Source organism: Wyeomyia smithii, chromosome 3 (assembly GCF_029784165.1).
Source record: "Wyeomyia smithii strain HCP4-BCI-WySm-NY-G18 chromosome 3, ASM2978416v1, whole genome shotgun sequence".
NCBI classification, from domain to species: Eukaryota; Metazoa; Arthropoda; class Insecta; order Diptera; family Culicidae; genus Wyeomyia; species Wyeomyia smithii.
In genome coordinates, this window is record NC_073696.1 from 57,251,881 (window position 1) to 57,270,993 (window position 19,113).

General features: G+C 38.6%; 2 long non-coding RNA genes across 2 annotated transcripts; both read left to right on the forward strand.

The window, feature by feature from the left end:
* The first annotated feature begins 4,695 nt into the window (after positions 1–4,695).
* LOC129730707 (uncharacterized) lies at positions 4,696–6,647 on the forward strand. Its single transcript, XR_008728914.1, has 3 exons — positions 4,696–4,860; positions 4,951–5,326; positions 5,406–6,647. It is a non-coding gene; the product is annotated as an uncharacterized LOC129730707 (long non-coding RNA).
* Positions 6,648–12,449: 5,802 nt separating this feature from the next.
* On the forward strand, positions 12,450–13,294 carry LOC129731395 (uncharacterized). The gene is made up of 3 exons (XR_008729003.1): positions 12,450–12,614; positions 12,705–13,080; positions 13,160–13,294. It is a non-coding gene; the product is annotated as an uncharacterized LOC129731395 (long non-coding RNA).
* The last annotated feature ends 5,819 nt before the right edge of the window (positions 13,295–19,113 follow it).

The window sequence follows — 19,113 nt, forward strand, 5'->3', positions numbered from 1 at the left end:
TTTACCATCTGTAACAACTTTGTAGGAGAAAGTTTTTCCTTAAAACATACACTTATTACAAATGTGAAGACCTACCAAAGGCAAACACAAAAGCTGTCTATAATGGAACTACTATCCAAATATCCCCTGAAACCGAATTTTTGTTTGTTCTAGGTTCAACGATTGCCCTGCGCTAACTGATTCCAAAAAACACAATATTTTCATCTCATTTCGGATATAGAGAGCATTCTAGAAACGAATCCCCAAATAGAAATTCAAAACCGAAATCGCTGCGTTGTAACAAACATCGTACAATACTATATTTTCCAGTCATCTAATCATCGTAGCAAACAGTGGGATCCACTAGTTAAGGGGTTATAGCTACAAAAAAAAATTTTTATCGCCATATATTTTTATTGGCCTCAATCATGCTAAAACTATCCAAGAATCAAAATCTACATCACTCAAGTACAGATCTAAACTCGTAGTTTGTTGAAATCAATTTTTACCGAACAATTTTTATACTCCAAAATCATATTTTTCGTTTAATTTGGCGATGCTCGTTTTTCTTTTTATTTCGAGGCTTTGTAAACTAGCAGAAGTTACCTATGATCGTTATCGTGTTTCAAATTTGAAGTATAGAGGTCTCTGCATCAAATTTCGACCGTTATAGCGTCCCTACAGAACGTGTTTACTCACATTTTCCCTTTGTTTAGTCGATCAGCCGTTCTCGTTGTGTACATTCTTTGTTTGAGTTTTTCTATACTTTTTAACTGTGAGTTATATTCAAAAGTACTCAAATATGAGTGACAAGTTTGAGTTTTGCGTGGGATCGGGCGCCAACTGTGTCAAAGTCGCTAAGCATCGCATGTCCAACATCGCGAAAGAGGCTAGGCGCAGCCATACATCAGATGACAAAAAGGAAGAAGTGGAAAATAAAACCCAAGAAGGACAATTTTATGGCGCAGGGATAGCTGACTGAAGGTAAACAAATTATTAGGGGCTTTGTTATTGCGATTCTTAAAATTTATAGCATTTTACAACTTTAAACGCGTTTTTCTCAAAACCATGTTTTCAAAATCGGCGAGCAGTAGAACTGAAAAAGTTTACATCCACTTGACTTGAAATTTCAACTGTAGCATCATCATTAGATTATCTAGTGAAGTACATATTTAAGCGATTGATTAACAACAACTAAAGTTATAAACAATCAAAGTCGATTTTTTTTGTCGAAACAGAACTTTTTTTCAAACCATTGCCATTTTGCGAAGAAAAATTCTAAAAATATAATCATGTGTACTTCACTAGCGACACTTATGTAGATAATGAAATTTTTTTTGTCTTGGTTATAGGTGGATTTGGGCACGACTTTTACTGCTCGCCGCGGAACAACTTTTAAAAAAAGCGGTTCACGGCAATCGCTGCACAGCCGCCATTTTGTAATAAAAATAGCAATTAAAAAAAATTTTCTTTTCTGCAAGAGTTGCTCAATCCAATGATATATTATTTATATACCTTACATCTCAAATGTCCTGTAAAAAAACCATGAAAAAAGCCTTGCCTTAAGACATGTCAACAAGCTGAGAGAATCACCAGACTTATCTTAAAAGTTAATTTTGATGTCGTGGTTCCACTATCCGACAATGGCAAGTAAACAATGATAATGTTTGGCAATGACTTGGCACCAAAACCTGTAAGTTATTGACCCGGAATTCAGCATTATTTTTTTATCGTTACAACAATGTGACGACATCACCTTATGAACTTTCAAAGTTCGTAGGAAAAATCATCCAAAATTCAATTCATAGTGCATACAATATTAAGGATTCTTTCGAGTTTTGCAATTTCATTAAACGAATCACGTTACCGGTTGGGTATTCGATGATTTTGTTGGATGCAGTTTCTTTTTTCACATGTATCCCTACAGAGTTAGTATGCCATGACGTAATTTGTGTCTGGGACCGTATATGCTAAAAACATTTGCTTGGACCTGTTTCTGGAACTTGTGGAATTACGCTACTTTTCTCAAATTTTTTGGACAGTTTTCAAATCGGATTTTCGGTACAGCTATGGGCAATCCGCTATCGCCAAGTGTAGCGGATCTTGTCCTAGAAGTATAGCTTTACTGAGCACTCAAACAACTAAAAATTAAATTCTGTGCAACAGAAGAATACAACCGGCTACCTTATTTGGACATGCTACTACTTAGACACGACGATCACAATATCTCGACGGAATGGAACCGAAAACCGAACGCAAGTGGCCGTTTTTTAAACTATTATTCGGCTCATTCTCCACAACAAAGAAAAACATGACCATCGATTTCATCAGTAGAGTAAACCAACTGTCCACCGCACAGTGGGGAATCGCTGGCCATCAGCCAAAAATTTTTTTTTTCGTTAGCTATTTCATAATATTTTTCCTTTATTGCTATAACATTCAAGTGTCTAAATCCAAAATTTGGGCGCAATATCATGGAATCTGAATTTTTTATGACTTTTCAAAGCTTGGCGAACTGACGTTTTTTGTCATTTTTTTGAAAAAAAGTACATTACTTTGAAACGCTCTGTAGCTCTTATGATAGCTTGGATTTTTTTGGCGTCAAAGAAAAAGTTGTTGTAAATATTGTGCAAAATAAACCCTCTTCATAAGATATCGTAAAATTTGGTCATAATAGGCCTGACACTAGAAAAAATTAAAAATAACGTAATTTTTTGTAGAAAAGTAGCTTAAAAGTTTAGTTGCCGCAGTTTGCCACGGTTGTGACTACATTCAAAATTTAGGTAAAAACGTAAGCTTTCAAATGCATACTGTCCGCTACTGCGCAAATTGTCACTTTAGTGAAAAAAGCGATTGCAGTTTTTTTTTTCAATTTTTTTTTAAGTTTAAATTTCATCCAGGATTAATTTTAATCATAACCATGATACCCCATTGATGGAAATTTATGATATAGAACTCTATTCGTAAGAATAAAAAAAAATTTGGGTAAAAATTACAAATTTATCAATTAAAAGTTATAAAATAAGTGTTAAATAAGAAAATAGTAAACAAATCTTTATGAAATTTTAATCATGTCAAACTTTATCACTTTCTGCAAATTCAAAACAATATTAAAAACATTCAGACCTTTTCAATATATGATCATGAAACTCGCTAAACTGATTGAAGTGTCAAATACTATCAGCAAATTCATACCATCAAACTCCGGCTAACAATAGCCCGTTTGAAGATTGCTTTTGCTTCACACTTGTTTGCATAAGCACAAATTTTGCTTCATGAGAAAAAAACAAAAAACAGTCGTCGCCCTCCGCATCTTTCGTATTCATTTAGAACGTTGTGTCATTCCAGTGTCTTGGTTTTCAAATTCGTAAATTCGTTGAATTTTATTATGGAGCCTTCAACTTCAGCGGCACCACCTAATTCAATGTCTAGTAAGTTGTCAATTCATGGTGTTATACATGTATTTAAATGTCCTCTTGCAACCATAGAAACCGGATTAGGAAGATAACATGTGTATGAATTAATGAAACATCGAACATTACTAGAAGAAATGAAAATTGCAGCGAAAGACATTTCGCCTACTGATAAGTATAATGAACTTTAAATTTTCTGGAAACAGTTCAACACGAGATTTTAGCGATCACAGCGAAAGATGATGATGCTGATGATGATTTTTTCAATTTGTAATTAGTTTGTATTACTTATCTCGTTTTAGTTTTTAATATATATATATATATATATATATATATATATATATATATATATATATATATATATATATATATATATATATATATATATGTATATATATATATATATATATATATATATATATATATATATATATATATATATATATATATATATATATATATATATATATATATATATATATATATATATATATATATATATATATATATATTTAGGCAAAATTTGTTTAGTTCGAAGGGTCGTCCATAAATTACGCATTTTTTCAATGGGGAGGACGCCCGATGGCACTACTAGTGGTCAAAGATCATATAATTCTATAAAAAAAGAAAAAAGTGCCGAAAAATATTAAAAATTGAATTTCTTGCTTTATGGACGGCCCCAAACAAAAAATGGATGCCAAATTCGTGTTCAGCGCCCCAAAATTATGTAAATACCAAGTTTTTGTCGCATTTATCGACACTTTTTTTGGTTGGCAAGCCTTTGTATGGAGTCGCCCCACTGTGCACCGGCCTATCGAAGACTGTAAAAAGGAATACAATGGACCATCATTTGAAGTTGAACGATTATCCGAAAATACATCGCCTCATCAACAGGAGGAACTGTAGGACCGGTCAATAGCATATATTCCTTATCTCACCGACATAATAGGTGAGTTCCTGAAAAACGTGTACAAAATAATTAAGTTAGCCACATTAAAGATAAACATAGCCCAACAATATTTGTTACCGTTGAGGCACTTTGCTCATTTTGCTTGTCAATGTATTTGTTAAGTAGTTAAAAAAAAAAATTTAAAAGCTGAAAGTAGGATAGTTTAAAATTAAATATACACTCCCGTAGAGCAGTTAGAAACAAATCCACTCGATACGCAACCCTGATGCTGCTGAATAAAATGCACCACCCAAGGAGGCTGTCAGAAGAAATGCTCCCGGCGATATAATGGGAAATTTATATTAAGGAAAAAAAAAAGGGAAATTTGGGCAAGCTACTGGGTCCAACGAATAGTAGAGTTCTTTTACACTTGTGCTACCATCAAAGAAAGGTCGAATGTGCCAAGAGTTAAGTGGCCTGAAAATAAAGTTCAATTTATTAAAAGAAAATAGAAGATACTCCTCTACTATTACGACAGTGCAGCAAATTGTGCTAATTTTCGGAGAATTGTCGAATCAGGTATGCCAACGGACCTTGAATTAGAAACCCAGTAGCCCTGACCCTACAATGTCTAAACCCCAAAATTATCCCACGTGTTTGCATAACCAGGACCCGGAATTATACCTTAGATACAGATCGGAAGTAAGCGGTTACCAGCAGCCGACTTGGTGGCAAATACTCCCTCGGTCCGGTTTCACGGGACGGGTTAAGCTGATTAGGCCACGAGAGCCTTATTCCGCCCAGGAAACGCACCGGAGATGGGACAGCGTAAACCCCTAGCCCATTAGAGCGGGAATAAACCGTTCCCCAAGTACCCAGCCACAGCAGCAGAGTCCGATCAACGGCAGCAGAGGCAGCGGCAGCGTTAACCGCTGCGTGAACGAGCCAAGCAGCCTAAAAGTCCAGCAGCAACGAGCATCGTCAGCACCCGAAGCAACAGAAGCAGCAGTGAAAGCCCGGCCGGCACAGTAAGACTTGCGATCGTGTAAGTGTATAGCAGATTAATATAGTATTAAAATTAACTATTGTCCTTTTATTGCCCGAACATCCAATTCTTTGATCAGCCCTTCGATGTCAGAGCCGACCCTGAGAGCGAGAAAGCAGCTCACGGCCGTGCTAGCCGTTTAAAAGAGGCTAGTGTTGCCCACCCTCACTAGATCGCCGATGGTGTTGCCCAGCGATCGAGGTTTAGTTTTGGTAGGTCCTCCACCGGCCAAGTAATGAATGGCGCCCAACTAAAATACATAAGCTGATCAAGGTTTTGGATAGTCGACAGGATCTGGAGTGTATGAGAGGTTAGGAAAGTCTCAGGGAAATTAGGAGTAGTGCCAAAAGGGTAACATGAAAATTATTTCCCCCAATCCAAAATTGATTTACATTGCACAAGCTTACTAGTGCGCGTACGCATGCAAAAGCGAACAAAAAGTGTAGTTATTTCATCTAATAGCGGGAGTAGCGATTTTTCAAATAATTTTGTATCAATTAGTGGGTCTTGATTCGATCAATATATTCAAACAATTTCGTTGTTTCAAACAAAGCGAATTCATTTCGGTTTTGGTTTCTCATTATTTATTACCTACCATAAACATTTAGAGAAGTAGTTGAGTCGGTTAAAGTGTGTCTCAGTAATTATAGAATATACGATGGATTTACAACAGCTCTACAGAAACTTGGATGTGTCTCATCTCTCAATTAACGAAGTTGAGCATGAATTAGCGGTTCGAAGTGTTCCATTTGATTCCAAAGAACACGAAAGTGTTAAAAGAAGGAAGTTAAAAGATAAGATGCGAATTGAAAGGGAGACTGAGGTTTTTTCTTTTGCCCCAAGCCGAATGAAATTAGTTGAAGAAATTTCAATGATTAGTACGACATTGACGATTATTGCCGATCTACTGGATAATCCAAAATGTGATATCCGGCAACGGTTAAAATTGAAAACACGAGTGATTCACTATAGAGTACGTATATTTCTGCTTATGAAATCTCCGGGAGCAAATAAATATCAGTTAGAGGTGGTAAACATTGGCAAACGAGCCAATGAAATTTTTCAGAAACATTTTGTTGCGGGAAAACCCGAATGCAATACACCCGCACCGAAACCTTTAGAAGATGATATATCCGTAGCTTTAGAGGACGTTCGATCTGAAATTGAAATTTTGAATGAAACTGCAACAGGAAAGGATTTGGAAAATGAGATGATAGAAGATGAAGCAAGTGGAGGAATTGGAAATAAATCATCAGAATCAAAGAAAAAAGAAATGGTATTAGCGATTGAAAGGTCAGAAGACGTGATGAAGGTATTGAAAAACTACGAGAATGGTTCTTTGGATAATATAACAGAATTATTAAAAATCTTTAAAGATTTTGTAATACAGACTTCAGAACTACAGAAACAAATGAAGGAAAGAGAAACTGCACTAGAGAGGAAGAAAATAGAAGAAGCAGAAGAGAATATGAAAAAGAAAAAACGACTAGAAAAATTATTAATTGAATTGAACAATAAATTAAAACAAAACGAAGCACCGAAAACCGACTCGATTGTCGAGCCAAAGCGAGAGAATGATAAAGAAACCGCGTTGCCCTCAGAAAAGTTTAATATAAATGTTAACGAAATATTCTATAATAACGTTAAGGAAAACTATGAAACACAGGAAAGTACCGATGAATCATCGGATAGAAATCAGAAAAAGAATACAAGGAAAACAACTAAAAGTGGAAAAAAGAAACAGACACATTGGAAACAGAGCAGGAAACATACTCGTTACGTAAGCTCTTCGCCGTCTAGCGCAAGCACAGCAGAAAGCTTTAGTGAGAGTTCTGAGACAGAATCAGACTCGAGTTACACTAAACATAAGAATCGGAAACGGAAAACAAGAAGGAACAGTTTGAAAAGAATTCCTGTTTCAGAATGGAGAATTAAGTACGACGGAAAAGATCAAGGACGAAGGCTTTCGGAATTTCTTAAAGAAATTAAAATGCGGAGCAAAGCGGAAGACATTTCCGAGCGAGAACTTTTTCGAGGCGCGATCCATTTATTTTCCGGTCGAGCTAAAGATTGGTTTATGGATGGTTTCGAAAATCGGGAATTTCGGACATGGGCAGAATTAAAACGAGAATTGAAACGGGAATTTTTACCGCCAGATCTCGATTATCAAATCGAAAGTCAGGCTACCAATCGTCGGCAGCAACCTAGAGAAAAATTCGTGGACTACTTCCACGATATGCAAAAGCTATTTCAATCGATGACTAAATCGATCTCAGAAAGACGACGATTTGAAATAATTTGGCGGAATACGCGATTCGATTATAAAAATGCGTTGACCGGCGTTAGAATTAAAACTCTCTCAAAATTAAAAAAATTTGGTCGCATCGTGGACGAAAACAATTGGAACATGTTTCCAAAATCGTCCGATATCCCCAACCGACCAAAACATAACCAAATTAATGAGCTCTACTCTACTAAAACAAAAACTTCTGGTGGCAGTTTAACAGTAAACACGCCAAATTTCGCTAAAAAACAGTCGAAAGTAGAGACAAACGATCAGAATCGTTTTAAGGAATCAGAGGGGGGAAGAGAGGGGAAAAATGTGACTCTCTCAGATCCAATGGAAGGATCTACCAAGAGCACATTGAAAACTTTAGCTGAGCAATATAAAAGGCCTCCAATCGGTACCTGTTATAATTGCAAGAAAACTGGTCATCATTACGTGGAGTGTCCTGAAAACAAACGAAAGTTCTGTAGACTCTGTGGGTTTTCGGACGTTCTGACACATTTGTGTCCAGTCTGTCAAAAAAACACGCAGAATTCAGCATGAGGAGGCAAGCTGAATTACCACTCCCAAGTCCTCCCATTAACAAATCGACAACATACGATCAGTTGCTGATGAATGGATTCGAACCCTATTCTGGGAATGAATACCACTCAGATAACGAGATAGAAGAAATTTTAGTGCGACTCGATGGAGATAATCGACCGTTCGCTAGAGTGTTTGTAATGGGGAGAGAGATGATAGGATTATTAGATAGTGGAGCGCAAAAAACAGTACTAGGTATTGGTTGCAAGAAATTGATAAATTTAATGAAATTAAAAGTGTTTCCGACTGATGTGTCTATTAAGACTGCCTCAGGGACTACGGTTGAGGTTGAAGGCTATGTGCATTTACCTATAACCTTCAACGAAGAAAACAAAATTATACCTGCTCTGGTTGCACCCACTTTAAAACGACAGTTGATATTGGGGTACGACTTCTGGACTGCGTTTCGGATCGAGCCAGCTGTGCAGGCGTCGCGAACTGAAATGGCAGTAGAAAATTTGGACGCAGAAGAACTGCAAGTAGATGAGCTAATTGCAAAGGGGAACGAAGGGGGCACAGTTCTGCTAACTAGCGATCAAATTCGTCAGCTCGAAAAAGTGAAAAAGCAATTTAAAGTGGCAATAGACGGAGAAGCGCTCGGAGTTACTTCTCTCATTACTCATAAAATAGAGCTTCAAGACAACAGAAAGAACTTACCACCTATCAGAATCAACCCTTACCCCACATCGCCTGAAATGCAGAAGAAAATTAATTTTGAGTTGGATAAAATGATAGAGCAGAAAGTTATTGAGGCAAGTAGAAGTGACTGGTCTCTAAGCACAGTGCCTGTTATCAAACCAACAGGTGAGGTTCGTTTGTGCTTGGATGCCAGACGGCTAAACGAGCGGACGAGAAGGGATGCATATCCCCTCCCACACCAGGACCGTATACTAAGCAGACTGGGTGCGAGTCGGTATTTGTCAACTATTGACTTAACCAAGGCATTTTTGCAAATTTCACTCCACCAAGACTCGCGCAAGTATACGGCATTTTCAGTGCTGGGAAGGGGATTGTTTCAGTTCACCAGACTACCGTTCGGGTTGGTCAACAGTCCAGCCACTTTGGCTCGACTAATGGACCAAGTACTGGGGTATGGTGAATTAGAACCGAACGTATTCGTGTATCTCGACGACATCGTCGTCGTGAGTGACACATTCGAAGCTCACCTTCAAACTCTCTCAGAAGTAGCCGGTCGACTAAAGGCAGCAAACTTATCGATAAATATTGATAAATCAAAATTTTGCGTGAGTGAGCTTACATATCTGGGATATATTCTTTCGCCTGAGGGATTACGACCGAATCCCGAGAGAGTGGAAGCGATTGTCAATTTTGAGCGCCCGGCTTCATTACGCGCTCTTCGTCGCTTTTTGGGTATGGCGAATTATTACCGCCGCTTTATCCCCAATTTCAGTACAATGTCCGCTCCTCTCACCGATCTTCTGCGAAAGAAACCCAAGACACTAAATTGGACACCAACAGCTGAGCAATCATTTCTGCAGCTTAAAGAATGCTTGATTGCCGCACCCGTACTTGCCAATCCGAACTTCGATCTGCCTTTCCAAATTCAAACGGATGCAAGCGATAGCGCAATCGCAGCAATTTTAACGCAACAGCACGATACAGGAGAGAAAGTTGTTGCCTACTTCTCTCAAAAGCTCTCTCCAGCTCAGCAGGCATACGCAGCTTCTGAGAAAGAAGGGCTAGCTGTTCTGTCAGCCATTGATAAATTTCGCCCGTTCATTGAAGGGACACATTTCATGGTCATGACGGACGCTTCCGCTCTTACACATATAATGAAAGGGGAGTGGCGTACGTCGTCTAGACTGAGCAGGTGGAGCATAGAACTACAGGGTTATGATTTTGAGATAAGACACCGTCGCGGGAAAGATAATGTCATCCCCGATGCGCTGTCCCGCTCAATAGAGATATCAGTATTGGAATCGAAAGATGACGTATGGTACTCAGATTTATATAAAAAAGTTCTTGCCAGCCCAGATGAGTGCCTGGATTATAAAGTAGAAGGGGGCAAGCTGTATAAATTTGTACCATCTAAAACCGAAGTTTTAGACTTTCGCTTTGAGTGGAAGCTTTGTGTTCCGGAGACATCACGGAGTGATGTGCTTCGAAGAGAGCACGATGAAGCATTTCACATCGGGTACGAGAAACTTTTAGATAAAGTGCGTAAGAGATATTTTTGGCCGAAGATGGCTAGCGCTGTTCGAAAATACATCGACAGATGCGTGATTTGTAAAGAGTGTAAACCCTCATACACGTCACAACATCCGACGATGGGCCATCCTCGTCTCACTACTAAACCGTTTCAGATGTTGGCAATTGATTTTATTCAATCATTGCCGCGTTCGAAAGCTGGAAATACGCACCTGCTTGTGCTACTCGACCTTTTTTCCAAGTGGACAGTTTTGGTACCGATTAAAAAGATATCCACTCCGCAGGTAATCAAAATTCTCGAAGAGCAGTGGTTCCGTCGATTTGCTGTTCCAGAGTTTCTTATGAGCGACAACGCGTCGACTTTTCTTAGCAAAGACTTCCAAAATTTCCTCCGTCGATATCAGGTGCAACATTGGGCGAATTCGCGGCATCACAGCCAGGCCAATCCGGTCGAACGGCTGAACCGGACTATTAATGCGTGCATACGTACGTACGTTCGAACCGATCAGCGACTTTGGGATACGAGGATATCCGAAATAGAAGCTGTCATAAATAATACCTCACATCATTCTACCGGCTTTTCTCCCTACAAAATTCTCTTCGGGCACGAAAGAGTCGCCAGTGGGGAAGAACACCGGCGAGATACGGATAAGGCTGATGTTTCTGAAATAAACAGGCAAGAAAACAGACTCAGGGTGAATCAAGTCATATATGACATCGTTCAAAAGAACCTGCTCAAAGCACACGAAAAAAGTTCCCGATCATACAACCTTCGGTTCCGTAAGCCTGCTCCAGTGTATCAGGTGGGACAGAAAGTTTTTAAGCGGAATTTCGCTTTATCCTCAGCAGGGGATGCGTATAACGCCAAGCTTGGGCCAATGTATGTACCTTGTACCATTGTGTCACGGCGGGGAACAAGCTCATATGAGCTGATCGATGATCAAGGCAAAAACCTAGGGATTTTCTCCTCAGCAGATTTGAAGCCTGGTAATTCAGGATAGATATAAAATCTTATAATTTCCTTCACTTTTTACAAACTTACCTGTACGCTAATTCAATAATTTATTCAGTTTTTGTTAAGATTTGTAGAGCCATTGTGGCGGAACGTGTCATTGCGGTTTGTTGAAATATATGGTTATGTTTATAATTGTTGTTTGTAGCTCTAGAGCTAAAATAATTTTGATAGAGAGAGAGAGAGATGCGGATCTGATCAGACGCAAATTAAAAGCCTATTCAAGGACCCTCTCGCACTTTCGGTCAAGTAGCGTAACGTCACAGAAATAAAATATCATGTACGAATAGAAGCGTTTTTGAGAGACACCACCGATCAGAGCAATAGGAAATTTAGATTATATTCCGAATTCGCCATTCACAGGGATTTACCGGTATAACCTGTAACTATTCATTACAAGAGAAACAAAAAAGCGTTCGTTTGAGTACCCGAGAGCGATTGGTCCGACTAGGAATATTTTGATTAAATAACGCGTCATCAGGAATAAGTTCGCCAACTAATAGGAGCGAGAATTTTTGCTCTTCCATCAAACAATGAACTGTTTGAGAGAATTGGGAGATGTACAGATTCAGTAATCGATCCGCGATTGTGGTCTACGAAGATAGCCTCTCATGAGTGACACGAGAGCAACTATTTGATGATAGAACACACAAACGTTGTTTTGTTTTGTGTGGTCCGATTGCATATAAAGGTGCAACTCAAACCTGGGTTTGTTGTATGTAAATAAATAGAGGTCGAAAATTAATTAATAACGAGATTATTAATTAATTTTAAGGGGGAGTATAGGGTAGTGTTACCGTTGAGGCACTTTGCTCATTTTGCTTGTCAATGTATTTGTTAAGTAGTTAAAAAAAAAAATTTAAAAGCTGAAAGTAGGATAGTTTAAAATTAAATATACACTCCCGTAGAGCAGTTAGAAACAAATCCACTCGATACGCAACCCTGATGCTGCTGAATAAAATGCACCACCCAAGGAGGCTGTCAGAAGAAATGCTCCCGGCGATATAATGGGAAATTTATATTAAGGAAAAAAAAAAGGGAAATTTGGGCAAGCTACTGGGTCCAACGAATAGTAGAGTTCTTTTACACTTGTGCTACCATCAAAGAAAGGTCGAATGTGCCAAGAGTTAAGTGGCCTGAAAATAAAGTTCAATTTATTAAAAGAAAATAGAAGATACTCCTCTACTATTACGACAGTGCAGCAAATTGTGCTAATTTTCGGAGAATTGTCGAATCAGGTATGCCAACGGACCTTGAATTAGAAACCCAGTAGCCCTGACCCTACAATGTCTAAACCCCAAAATTATCCCACGTGTTTGCATAACCAGGACCCGGAATTATACCTTAGATACAGATCGGAAGTAAGCGGTTACCAGCAGCCGACTTGGTGGCAAATACTCCCTCGGTCCGGTTTCACGGGACGGGTTAAGCTGATTAGGCCACGAGAGCCTTATTCCGCCCAGGAAACGCACCGGAGATGGGACAGCGTAAACCCCTAGCCCATTAGAGCGGGAATAAACCGTTCCCCAAGTACCCAGCCACAGCAGCAGAGTCCGATCAACGGCAGCAGAGGCAGCGGCAGCGTTAACCGCTGCGTGAACGAGCCAAGCAGCCTAAAAGTCCAGCAGCAACGAGCATCGTCAGCACCCGAAGCAACAGAAGCAGCAGTGAAAGCCCGGCCGGCACAGTAAGACTTGCGATCGTGTAAGTGTATAGCAGATTAATATAGTATTAAAATTAACTATTGTCCTTTTATTGCCCGAACATCCAATTCTTTGATCAGCCCTTCGATGTCAGAGCCGACCCTGAGAGCGAGAAAGCAGCTCACGGCCGTGCTAGCCGTTTAAAAGAGGCTAGTGTTGCCCACCCTCACTAGATCGCCGATGGTGTTGCCCAGCGATCGAGGTTTAGTTTTGGTAGGTCCTCCACCGGCCAAGTAATATATTGTACACAACAAAAGACAAAATAGCAAAAGACGTCCGCGTTAATGTTATTCGCATACAATGATTGTACCACAGACTAACAGACGTAACACTGGAACCTAGCTCCATCGCCACAAAAAACGTTCGTTTCAAATTTTCAATCGAATAACAGTCATCGCGCGAAAACGTCGTCTGGGGCGCTGTCATGCAATCTCATACATATTTTGTAGTTCCCCATTTGACACATGCAGTAACGCTGGTGCTGATGTCGAAATACATGATGCAGCGCGAACACGACTAACGTAACGTGTTACTAACGTAAAGTACTGGAATCATCCAAACGATGATTTTATTGAAAATTTGTTCGACGTGTTATATCTGTTAGTCTGTGATTGTACCTTAGAACTGTTTCTTGACTCCTCATAATACATTGGTATGACAACAAATAAGCTAAAAACACGAATTAGCGGTCACAGATCCAATTTGAATTCACTGCAAAAATATTTTGACACCGGCGCTTACATAAAAGATCCACAACTCACAACACTAGGTGAAAAAAACTGCTCTCTTAAACCACTGCATCAGATCCAAACACACATTCGGTCCTAATAATGTTGAGATACTCGACCAGCACAGAAACAAAAGAGCACTACCGATTCTTGAAATATGTCACACAGCAATGAATGAAAATACAGTTAACAAAAGAAGTGATACAGACGGTTTGAGTTTCATTCATTCCGATGATTTCTACTCCATCAAAAACAAAAACAAACAACATGCAAATCATGAACGTCATGCAACTGACAACACGAATTCAGCACAGGCGTATTCAGATGAACTGATCTAGATAGACTTTTTTCGACGACACACTAGTAGAAGATTTACAATGGTGACTGCAATTACATAATTGTTCGAGTGCGAATATCTAGACACATAGTTACTAAATTTTAAAATTTAATGCAATATTTTTAACACGCAATCAGACTACAGTAAATATGTACGATATAGGAGGCCTATGACAATAAACTGGAAAGCTGTAGTAAGTACCCATATCGTGAGAATGCTTTAAAAAGTAAGGAAAACTCTATTCAACTTATGTATTTTGTAGACTATTTGAAAAAGTCATACTATATTGTTGTAACTTTTAAAAATAAGCAACAGTATTTCGGCATCCATCAAAAAGATATTTATTCTTTGTTTATTCTGAATATTCGAAGTTTTTGAAGATAGTATGTGAATAAAATTTTTAACGGAATCATGAAACAACTTTGCTGAAGACACCATATTAATTAGACAATCCGATTTTCTAGTATAGCATATTCAATTCATAAGCTACATTTTTGTTAGGGCCCTTTCGAAACAGCAGTTACCATGAAACGATCTCTTCATCAAAAAAAAAAAAAAAAAAAAAAAAGACAACTGCACAAAGTTTTAGTAAAATCGGAAATGACATGCTAGAAAAAATATTTTTGTTTATTCATTTTCTATGGAATGCCTCTCAAGTTTTTCGGCACAAGTGAACCCAACATTTTTCTATCGGATTTCATCTCCACTCAGCGGAAGAGTGATTTTTGTTCCTTTTCAAAAAAGCAAATATGCTACCATTTTGAATAAAACATGATTGCCTTCTTAAATCCACCTAGAGAGAGCCTTATTTTTATTTTTTTTCTCTGTTTTCATTGCTTACTACCATCAAAACAACAACACGGAAGTTTCCAAACGATACTGTGATATATCAAACACCGGATCCGGGGCGTCCCGAGTAAGCCTCGTTTGCTTCGTAATATACGGCATCGAGTCATATCAATAATGCCTAACTGACTGTGACTGTTAACGATACCAGCGCAGTTCCAGCGCTCTGGTTGTTGAGTCATGTAGCAGGGTACGACCCTAGCCAAAGGACGCTGATCCTTGTGTATCTCGATCTTTGGTTTTTCGGTAACTGGCAGCATACTGCTGGAAGTGAATCGTGACGTTTTTTTTCTAGTTCGATGTCATTGCTTTCCTGTTGATAATATGTGACTAGTTTCGATCCGAAATTTGTTTTGGTTCGTTCTTGGGAGTCCCGCCAAACGGCAACCAGAGGCTAGTGCTCTAGTCGCCTACGTACATCATAGCCTGAACCGCACAATAAACTGCGCCCGGTTCCGAACAAAATGCGTCCCGTACGCGACGATATCGCCGTTGATGGGTGTGTTCCGCGCCAATCCCTACATCCTGTGTCGGAAAACCTTACCGTTCTTTGTGGTGCGGTTGAAATCCAGCTTTACGAGTCGAAATGCAGTAAAAGCTCAATAAAGCACGGTTCTTTAATAAACAAACCATACTCCCGGGAGGACATCGTTTGGACTCTGGTTGGTTGACAGTTTAACGCTTCAGCGAGAATTCGCTGTCTAGTTCGTCTTGACAGCCGGACAAATATTCAAACGCCAAGCCTTTCTGGTGATATTTCACGTATCAGATAGCGGAGCAGCGAACGCGGCCATTTACTCCTGGGATGACGATATTAGATAGTCGTTTCTGCGGCAAGCCAGCTGAATGAACCCACGTAGGCAAATGGGGTAGTGGATTGTTGACCGTTTTGGAGATAAGCCGATATAGCGGTGCATTCAGGTGAGATTTCGAATGCATAAGAGTATTAGGTATCGAGTTATGAATATAGTAGCTTTGTCAATTCCTATAAATATCGTTGGGATTGGAACTGTTAATAACCTGTTGTTGTGTACATTCCGTGGATTGGGTAACAATCAGATTAGCTTTGATTTACCACTTCTTCCCAAAAAAGTCATAAACTATGTCAACGTATCCATCTTTGACCAATTCGTGGCCAAAGCTGAGAACTTTTTTACGCCGGTGTAAGAAGTCGTCGAAGAACTTTTTTCCTCGAATGGCTGCCAATTGTTTTCCTTACAAGGACAGCGTGACAATAGCGTGATATATGCGAGGCACAAACTTTTATCGCTTTCGCATCCTGTCCTGTGGCAGTGGACCTCCACATGCACCACCGTATTATTCCAGCTGAAAAAACAGAAACAAAATTGCTGCCGCAGTGCTTTTAGTTGTCCTGCTCCTGGATCTCTGTCTCTCTCTCTCTCCAGCCTGGCACCTCGGCTGTCTTTACGGTGCATTCAGGGACTGCACATTAAGACATTTAAAAAGAACTTGCTCTATTCCGTTGGCATTGCTTTCCGCCTTTGACCAATCCATTACTTGTTTTAAAACTTTCCTACTCTCATCGATTTTATTCCTTTACAAATTTTCTTCCACACCGAATTGAAGCAAAATTTCGTTCGTATGTTTGGGTGAGAGAGTGTGTGTGTACAAAAGTGGCATGCGAAGGGTATTGTACTGTAGCAAAACTTTATCTTTCTTTCATTACACAACTTTTCACACCGTATATCTTCCCACTCCTGACGACTTTTCACTGCGAAACGAAAATTATAGTGCATTCGGTTGAAGCGTATGGTAGCTGATCTTTCTTAGCGTGAAAAACTGTAAATTCTTGGTTCTATAATACACATGATTGAGATTTATTATAACAAACAATAGCACTGAGAGGTGGATTGAAATATGATCTCTCACTAATTTCTTTTCATCGGTTCTTGAAATGACAACAGTTCTATGGGAGAAGTTTTTGGACCAAGATTTTCGATTGTATTGTTCAGCCCTCGGGAGGAATTACCCGGTAAGGAAACTTTAAAACTCTCGAAACCAGTTTCAAAAATGATACTGAGCACTGGGTTGGGCTTCATATATAACTGAAAACTTTGGTTTCTAGACGTACACGGTCCTAAAACAACTTGGGTGATTTAGGAGGGTGTGGTGTGATCGTGAATATATTTTTACATCTTATTGTATTGTGTTGTGTACGTTTATTTAATTTCTTGCAAACTAAAATAAATAGGAAAATAGAAAAAAAAAACCTTTCACACAAAGTAGGATCAAAGAAAAAATATGTTGAGACCACAACCAAAATTTTATTCTCTTTAAATTCTGTGGAAAAAAAACATCGTGAGGGGACGATTCAATATAGATACCAATTATTTTTGTACAATTGCAATAATTGATTCATTGCTGGTTTACAATTCCACTGTAAAAATGAACAAAAAAAGTTCGGGTCAAATTTCCATTCACAAAAAAACAATCATACCACGCTTGAGCACGCCGTGCCCATTCCATAATAAATGTCCCACCTATGCTATTTATTTTAAATTGTATTTCATGCTGGATGAAACTTTACTCAGATGTACTTACGAGTCAAAGATATCATTTTGTGCTACTATGTTGAAAGGGTATTGATGATTACAAATACTTTTAGAGCCAGAACGGTTTGTTTGATCGACTTCCGCAAAGTTGTAGATTGTAATTTTGTCTCTCCAGAAAAAGTATAAACCGCATAAAAAAATGTGCAACAGGAGATATAAAAAAATAAATAAAATGCGTTATCTGAAAATGCTCATTTAGATTTTTTTTACATAAAACAACAAAAGATTAACTTAACATTGATGGTTGTCTGATGGAGAAATGAGAAACCATTACCATTTACCAAACAGTCCCAAGCCATGGTGTGGCCTTTGCTGTACGTTAGAGTCGTCTCCATTCCACTCGGTCCATGGCTGCAGTTCCCCAGCTCTGCAGTCTGCGTAGGGTCCGCAGGTCGTCTTCCACTTGATCGATCCACCTTGCCCGCTGTGAACCTCTCTGTCTCGTCCCTGACGGATTGGTTTCTAGAACCATTTTTACCGGGCTGTCGTCTGACATCCTTACAACATGCCCAGCCCACCGCAACCTGCCTATCTAAATGAGAAACCAACAACTGAAAATTTTCTAAAAATGAAAAAATGAAGCCAAAGCGGCTTTTTTGTTCGGTGTAATGGCTTGCCAGAGTTGTAGAAAGTAATCGTGTATATACAATTGTTATTTACGGTGAATTTGAGGTGAAAACAACAGCTTTGTATGATAAAATGACTCACGAAACCTATTTTTAAAACACGAATAAATCGTCCTAGCGGTGAGATCAGGCCTTTCTCATTCGCACTTTAATATTTGTAAAAACAAATTTGCCACAAAAAAAACTTCCAATTTTCGAAAAAAAATTACATCTTGATAATTCCTTCTGGATTTGTAGTTTACTCTAAATAATAAAATTGGGTATTCAACAGCACAATTAGACCAAACACTTTGAACTAAACATTCACGCGCAACATACATTCACACATTCAAACGTGTACAGATACACACACACATACAAATCACATTTGAAGAAATAAGTTTCGAATTTAGTAGGCGTAATTTTTTTATGATTGTTGCGTCACTGTGGGTTTATCAGGTAGAGGCCGGGAATCAACTTCAGATTTCATTTCGAAACCGGAATTGTGGTTTCCGTCTTTCGGAATACATCCTAGAATTGCCAAAGTCGATCTAATAAAAAAATTACCGCTCTATACGTTCCAAGAAAAGTGCTGTTGTATTTCAAGTAAATGAATTTTATAATAATAAAAATAGAATGTTGACGTAATATTCTTGAAATGAACTGTGCTAAAGAGGTAGTAAAATGAAAAAAAAAAAAGAAAGATACCTAATTTTGAATAATTTAATTCCCAACGCTGAGAACGTTCAATTTAAATAAAAATGATGCTGAGGTCACATATTTTAATCTAAGCAGTTGGTTTTAAACAGTCTTTCAGTGTAAAAATTGGTTGCGTAGTTTAGGAGATAATGAAGTTTCGTTAAGTTCATAATTTGAAACACAGTGCCCGAGTACGATAAAAAAAAAGTACGATGACCATGAAATTCAATAGCATCATATATGGCC